The sequence below is a fragment of the Apodemus sylvaticus genome, chromosome 10 (assembly GCF_947179515.1).
Source record: "Apodemus sylvaticus chromosome 10, mApoSyl1.1, whole genome shotgun sequence".
NCBI classification, from domain to species: Eukaryota; Metazoa; Chordata; class Mammalia; order Rodentia; family Muridae; genus Apodemus; species Apodemus sylvaticus.
Window position 1 is genome coordinate 6,746,146 of NC_067481.1, and position 6,000 is coordinate 6,752,145.

Below are 6,000 nucleotides of genomic sequence, written 5' to 3' on the forward strand. Positions count from 1 at the left end.
CAACCTTTCTTAGAGAGCCCAGGACCACCAGCCTAGGGATGGCTCTGCCCACAGTGGGCCCTCCTCGGAATGTCCTACAGGCTTGCTACGGCCAGATCTTACGGGGCTATTTTTCTGATTTGAGGTTCCCTCCTTTCTGATGACTCTAGTGTCATCAGAAAGTTGATATAAAGTTGACATAAAACTAGCCCATACAACTGACCCCTTGCCAGCTTGACTCACAAACACATCACTTTTCAGCTAGAACCCTGCCTTTCTTGCTTATCCCTAAGGTGGCATGTTACCAATATCAATATATAAAGCATAAAAACTCCAAAATCTTATTGTCCTTACAGATTCAAACACATTAAAACTTCATTCTCTTTAAAATGTCCTTTATCTCTAAAAAATCCAAAATTTCTTTTAAAAGTTCAGGACTCTTCAGCTGTAGGCTCCAGTACATGAAACAAAACAGAACAAAAAAACAAAATTAAATATCTTCTTCCTTCAAGAGGGAAGAACCAGGGCACAGGCACAGTCTGAACAGAGTAAAACCAAACTCCAACAGTATAAATAACTCAGTGTCCATGTATCTGGGATTCACTCGGGATCTTCCAAAGGGCATGGGTCAGTGCTCCAGCTCCAGCTCTGCCGCACACACAACTGGTCTTCAAGGCTCTGCTCCAAGATCGCTGCTGCTCTAGATAGTCATCCCGTGGTACTGTCATCTCCAAAATGCTGTAGGATCTTCTGCTATAATTGGGCTACACTTTCACCAATAGCCTCTCCTATTCTTCCTGGTGCCAAGTTTCAACCTCTCTGTATGACCCTTTCAATCCTGGGCCTTTAACTACCATTGAGGATGTTAGTACCGAGACCTGTGACGTCATATAGGCGACAATTAGCACATTGCGATTGCGTGGAAAAAGCAACAGAGGCGGGGGCTAGAAAAGGGGAAATCATTTGAAATGTAAATAAATTATATCGAATAAAAAAAATTAAAAAAAAAAAAGCAACAGAGGCAATTTCCATAACCCTTTTGTGCCTTCAAAACCAGTACTACCTGGGTGAATCTATTTTTTGTTGTTTTGTTTTTTTGTTTTTGTGTATTTTGAGACAGGGTTTCTCTGTATAGCCCTGGCTGTCCTGGAACTCACGCTGTAGACCAGGCTGGCCTCGAACTCAGAAATCCCCCTGCCTCTGTCTCCCAAGTGCTGGGATTAAAGGTGTACGTCAACACTGCCCAGCCTGCTCTTAACTTCTTAGCCATCTCCCTAAATTAGAGTTATTGTAGCTGTGATAAAACTCCAGGACCGAGCCGGGCGTGGTGGCGCACGCCTTTAATCCCAGCACTTGGGAGGCAGAGGCAGGCGGATTTCTGAGTTCGAGGCCAGCCTGGTCTACAGAGTGAGTTCCAGGACAGCCAGGGCTATACAGAGAAACCCTGTCTCAAAAACAAAACAAAACAAACAAAATAATAATAATAATAAACTCCATGACCAAAGTAACTGGGAAGGGAAGGGTTTCACCACCTTATGCTTCCACATCACAGTTCATCATCAAAGGAAGTCAGGACAGGAACTCAAGTAGGGCAGGGACCTGAAGGCAGGAGCTGAGGCAGAGGCCATGGAGGAGTGCTGCTTACTAGCCTGCTTCTTTATAGAGGCCAGGACCACTAGCCCAGGGATGGCTCCAGGCACAATGGGCTGGAGCCTTCCCCATCAATCACTAGGAAAATGCCCTACAGGCTTGCCTACAGCTTGCTCTAATGGAGGCGTTTTCTCAATTGAGACTCCCTCCTCTCTGATGACTCTACCTGTATCAAACTGGCATTAAACTAGCCTATATATTACCCCACTTGTTTTGTTTTGTTTGAGATAGGGTCACACTATGTAGCCCTAGCTGGCCTGGAACTCACTATGGAGACCAGGCTGGCTTCAAACTCCCAGGGATCCTCTGGAGGGCTGAGGCTAAGGGTGTGCATCACCATGCCCAGCTCCTCTTCCTAGTGTACCTTGGCCCCTCTGAGTCGTCTATGTCTCTGGGCACCATGGATAGACCTTTGAACTTGAACCGAGTGTCTGTGAGACACCCCATTGCTCCTGACACTCTCCCCAAGTCAATCTCTCTCCCCTCCCCCCCCAAAAACCCACTGAAAGAGTAAATGACTCATGTCCAAACCTGCCAGTGACATACTCTAGAGCACCCGTGGTCAGCCTTCCCGTGGCTCTATGAGCCTTTTAGCTGTGTCTTTTAAGCCTAGCCATTTTAAGCCAAACAGCTAACATTACATTTATCCTTCATTTTTCTGAAGTGTCTTCCTTCTCTCTGAGATAGCCCCGGGAAGAGGTCCAAGGCCTTCCAGCAGAAGTTTCTCATCTCTGTCTCTTTCTTACCCCTCGGCGTTCTTACACAAGAAGGAGCCACCCCTGTCTGCTCACTCCCTTGCTATCTAACCTCAAAGGCTACTTTGAGGTCTTGAGGTCTAGGCTGGTGCTGTTCCTTGTCCCTGAAATGCCTTTCCTGGCCTCCTCACTTCAGGACTGGCTCCTTATCACCCTCTCAGATCAGGTAGGCCTTGTTCCTCTGTTTTCTCACAACTGCCTGTGGATAATTGTATCACCTTGCTCACCGCCCCACCTGGGTTATATCTTTGGCAGAAAACAATATTAATAATGCATGAGTGTATACAGTCTCCTTCCCTCTGCCCACCTGCTGAGGACAGTGTTGCCAGGGCCAGGGCCAGGGCCAGTACAAGATAGAGGCAGAACTGAGGAGGGCTCACCCCTGGGTGACGGGACCGACCTGGAAAAGGATAGACAGCTTCTAGCAGGTAGGAGGTCTGCAGTTTTGGAGTGGTTAGTTTCAAGAGCTGAGAATGTTGTTGGGGGTTTTGATGTGTCACCGTCCCTGGAACTGTGCTGGAACTGACTTTGTAGACCAGGCTAGCCTCAGACTCCCAGAGATCCACCTGCCTCCTCCTCCTCCTCGTCCTCCTCCTCCTCGTCCTCCTCCTCCTCCTCCTTCTTCTTTTTTTAAGATTTATTTCTTTATTTTATGCATATGAGTACACTATAGCTGTCTTCAGACACACCAGAAGAGGGCATTGGATCCCATTACAGATGGTCGTGAGCCACCATGTGGTTGCTGGGAATTGAACTCAGGACCTCTGGAAGAGCAGACAGTGCTCTTAACCACTGAGCCATCTCTCCAGTCCCATGACTCAGCATTTAAGAACACTGCTGCTCTTCCTAAAGACCCAGGATCAATTCCCAGCACCACCGGACAGCTTATAACTGTTTGTAACCAGTTTAAGAACCAAGTAGGTTAGGATGGAAGGATGGCTCAGTGGTTACGAGTCCTTGCTGCTCTCACAGAGGACGGAAGATCAGGTCCCAGCATCCACATGATGGTTCATATCCCATGTAACTCAAGTTCTAATTCCCTTCCTAAACTTATACACACATATGTTGCCATGCCCACACACACACACACACACACACACACTATTTAAAAAGAGACAGGTAAAAATAGAATTCCTTTCAGGCAGAACAGGATGTGTCTTTAATCCCAGCACTGGGTAAGCAGAGGCAGGTGGGTCTCTGTGAGTTCCAGGGCAGCAAGGGCTATACAGAGAAACCCTGTCTCAAAAAAACAACAACAAACAAAACAAAACAAACAAAAAACCTGTCTAATGACGGGATCTTTTGCTGTCCCACCTGACAGTCAGTCAGTCAGTGAGTGCACATGCATTTAGTATCCCTCAGAAGTGCCAGCAAGAGGCTAGACATTGGGAATCCAGTAGTGAACAGAACCAAGAGGTACGCTATCTCCTGCTTATTAATATTCTGGTGGAAACGACAATCCCTTAAGCTACCAATGTTCTGTCATAGCAAACGTGCAGAGCGCTGCAAAGAAGCCATGGCATCAGCCTCCCCAGGTCTGTTCCTCAGGTGGCTGTGGCTTTCCGAAAGCAGTGGTGTTTATGGTGACTGGAAGAAAGAGAGCCGTCACCAGCAGAGGACACATCAGCGATGGTCCCAAGAGGGAAGTAAGGGTCTGAAACACCGAAGAGATCCCCACCTGACCGGAGCAAACAAGAGAAAGTTCTAGAGGCTGGGAAAGTCCGAAGGCGCCCATCAGCCCTTTCATCCCCACCCCCACTCCCACCTCCCCGTCAAGGATTTCGAACTCTGTTCTGAGAACAGCAAAAAGCAGTGGGAAGACCTTGAGTGCACTATGATTGGCGTTTATAAAAGTACTCAGGCTGGGCGTGGAATAGAAAATGGGTTGCAAAGCTGGGCATGGTGGCGCACGCCTATAATCCCAGCACTTGGGAGGCAGAGGCAGGCGGATTTCTGAGTTCGAGGCCAGCCTGGTCTACAGCGTGAGCTCCAGGACAGCCAGGACTACACAGAGAAACCCTGTCTCGAAAAACCAAAAAAAAAAAAAAAAAAAAAAGAAAATGGGTTGCAAAGAAGCAAGAACAGCATTGGGAAGAACGGCACTGACCTGTAGGGCGAGCCGTCTGGGCCCCGTGCTAAGGTGGCAGCCGCTTGGGTGGTAGGACATACATAGGTGTATCCAAAAAACTACTGGGCGAAACCTAGTGGCTGATTTGAAATAAGCCTTTTTTTAAAAAAAAAAATTATTTATTTTATATATAAGGACACCGTAGCTGTCTTCAGACACACCAGAAGACAGCATCAGATAGCATTACAGATGGCTGTGAGCCACCATGTCGTTGCTGGGATTTGAACTCATGACCTCTGGAAGACCTCTTAAACTCTAGACCTCAAACCAGCAGCAGTACACACCCTTAATCCCAGCATTTGGAAAGCAGAAACAGGTAGAATGTGGTTAGAAGCCAGCCTAGTCAACACTGTGAGTTCTAGGTGAGCCAAGGCTATGTGGTTGAGACCCTGTCTCCAAAAAAAGACAGATTGGAGAGATGGCACCCAGTGAGAATCTCTGTGCTGAGATGTGCTAGCCACACAGCATGTTGACCCGGGTTTCCAGAACCCAGGGAAAAAGCTGTGGTGCACAAGCTTAGCCCCTACAGAAAGGCAGGAGAGGAAGGCAGGAAAACTGCCCAGAGGCTTGGGAACCAGCTGGCCTGGAATTCACAGCTCAACAGAAACAAGAGACTCAGAAACAAGTGTCTCAAAAAGAAAACGGTGAGCCGTGCATCAGGTAGAGAACACCCTTTTCCTAAAGACCTCACCACATGGAGTTAAGAAATGAGTCAGAAAACATGAGTGATTCAGGCCTGATTCAGGGATTTTAACAAGGACCAACATGCTGAACTAAGGCAAGCTGAAACAAGCCCCTCCCCTCCTTCAGCACTGAGCCATCTTTTCCACCTAGTCATTTGCTTAAAACATGACAGGAGGAAACAGGAATAGTTTAAGATCTTTGTGCTGAGGGACTGCAGAAATGGCTCAGCAGGTAAGAGCACTTGTTGCCATTCCAGGGGTCCTGAGTGGGGCTTCCCGCACCCACGTTGGGTGGCTCCCAACCACCTATAACTTCAGCCCCGGAGGATCCAACACCCTCTTCAAGGGCACTGAGACACACACAGACGCACACTCATAAATAAAAATAAATCCTTGTTTATGTTAAAGATCTTCATGCTGAAATGCTTTTAATTCAGTCTAGTTAAAACAAGGAGATCCCTGGCCAGAAATAGCGGAGCGAGGCTCCACGGCCCGGGTTGCTGATACCGTGCCTATTATCACAGTCAACATTTCAGACACTTTCTGGCTCTTTAAAATGATGGTTCAAATGATCAAAGGACAATCAGACAGTTGAGACAAGAAAGCAAATGTGAATTTCTGAGTTCAAGGCCAGCCTGGTCTACAGAGTGAGTTCCAGGGCAGCCAGGGCTACACAGAGAAACCCCGTCTCAAAAAGCAAAACAAAACAAAACAAAACAAAAAAAAAAAACAAAGAGAGAGAGAGAGAGAGAGAGAGAATGTGAAAATGTAAGGCGTTGTTTGGGAGGAGGAAAAGGTTTTATTT